General features: G+C 40.7%; 1 pseudogene; it reads left to right on the top strand.

The window, feature by feature from the left end:
- LOC102857181 overlaps positions 1-1,700 on the top strand; it is a 93,905-nt pseudogene extending 92,205 nt beyond the window's left edge.
- Positions 1,701-2,025: the final 325 nt, after the last annotated feature.

Raw genomic sequence — 2,025 nt, 5'->3', positions numbered from 1 at the left:
AGGAGAGGAGAGGGCTCTGATGGTCTAGTGGCAAGAAACTGCACTGCAGTTCCAAAGGCACATGGTTTGAGGACACCAGCTACTCCATGGGAGAAGGATGGTCAATGTCCTCCCCTGCAATTATCTGTCTCTGAAAATCTGCTGAAAGGTCAGGTAGGGGTCAGTTCTGATTCTATGGTGTGCAGCAACAATGACTATATACATAATAGAACCTAATAGAAAGGGGGGAAATTATTGCATAGGATATCGTTGGGGCATAATTTGGCTTTAAATTGTTAATAAATAATGTGCCAAGATCAGGGAGAGGTCCAAACTACAGTAAACTCTAAAGATAAAGAAGCATGGAGGAGAAAATTAAGTCTAAATCCAAAGATCAAGTGGTTCTAATGCTTTCTGGTCATTCATTACCCATGCTAGCCTTCAACAATCCACCAGCTGCTTCACAGGAGAAAGACAATTTCCTCCTGTGTGATTAAAATGGCCTCTGAAAACCCACTGGAGGATAGCTAAAGGGATGTTCTGACTTGACGATACACAACAACAAACAACATAACTCTTTTCCTAGAGGGATTCCTGAAGACACAAATAGTTACTTGTTCGACTATTAACAAAAAGGTTGATTCTTCCAGAGTACCTAGAAATGTCTCTGAAACCAGAGCCGGTGAACTGCTAGGAAAAGCTAGCACCTTAAAAATCTATGGAGAGACTCAGGACTTTAAAAGTCGGCGGGAGGCGGCTCAGGAGGGAGGCTGCGGGCGGGCGAGATGGCAAAGGCCAGCCAGCCTGCTTCTGGGCGCGGTTTGTCTCCTGCTGTCCTTACCCACCTGGGGCCCCACCAAGAAGCCCATTACCGGAATATCAATGCAAAGGGCACATAAAAAGATGAAAACCTACGGAAAATTTTTTATTGCTGCATCCTATGTAAAATATCTGGAGTCTGCAGGTGCAAGAGTTGTACTAATAAGGATTGATCTTACACCTCAAGAATGTGAAAAGCTTTGCAGATCTATTAATGGGATCCTTTTCCCCGGAGGAAGTGTTAACCTGAAAACTTCCGGTTATGCCAACGTATCCAGAATATTTTTTTTAAACTTGCCCTCCAGAGTTTTGATAATGGAGACTATTTCCCAGTGTGGGGCACGTGCCTTGGCTTTGAGGAGCTCACCTACCTGGTGAATGGCGAGAACTTGCTGACACTCACAGATATAGAGCATATATCGCTGCCACTGAACTTCACTGGAGCAACATATCAAGGCAGAATGTTCCAGAAGTTTCCTGCTGAATTGATGATGGCATTATCTGTGGAACCTCTGACTGCAAATTTTCACAAGTGGAGTCTCTCCATGAAGAATTCTACAGAAAATGCAAAGTTGAAAGAGTTTTTCAAAGTGCTAACTACAAATTCCGATAAAAAGATTGAATTTGTTTCATCCATGGATGGACATAAGTATCCAATATATGGCGTCCAGTGGCATCCAGAGAAACCCCCTTATGAGTGGAAAGATGGCAGAATTTCCCATTCGTCTAATGCTGTGAAGACTGCATTTTATTTAGCACAGTTCTTTGTTTCTGAAGCTCAGAAATATAATCATCACTTTGACTCCAAAGTTGAAGAGGAAGAGATATTGATATATCATTTTGCGCCGAATTATACTGGAAATATTTCTTCTTCATTCCAGCAAGGCTATTTTTTTGATTGAAAGCCTTTGGCATGTTAAGAGAGCCATTTTGAGTAATTTTCCAATTATTGTTCTAATAACGTGCTGTTCGTGGAATTGACAGTGATCATCACAGAGATTCCTTTTCTGAGATGTGACACATGTGGATTATTCATTCAGTGTATGGCTTTACATCACATCTGATGTCCAAAGATTGAGACAGATACATTACCATAATGTACTTTATGGAAAAGCCTTACTGTATTTGAGAATTTGAAGAAAATAAATTTGCTGGACTTTTTTTTTCCTTCCTGTTTGATTGATTCTAGAAATAAACCTTACTCCATTTAAAAAAAAATACTATGAA

Source organism: Elephantulus edwardii, unplaced genomic scaffold, assembly GCF_000299155.1.
Source record: "Elephantulus edwardii isolate Elephantulus edwardi_28Jun2011 unplaced genomic scaffold, EleEdw1.0 scaffold00008, whole genome shotgun sequence".
Classification (NCBI taxonomy): Eukaryota; Metazoa; Chordata; class Mammalia; order Macroscelidea; family Macroscelididae; genus Elephantulus; species Elephantulus edwardii.
The sequence above is the reverse complement of the archived record's forward strand: the minus strand, read 5'-3'. Positions and strand labels throughout refer to the sequence as shown.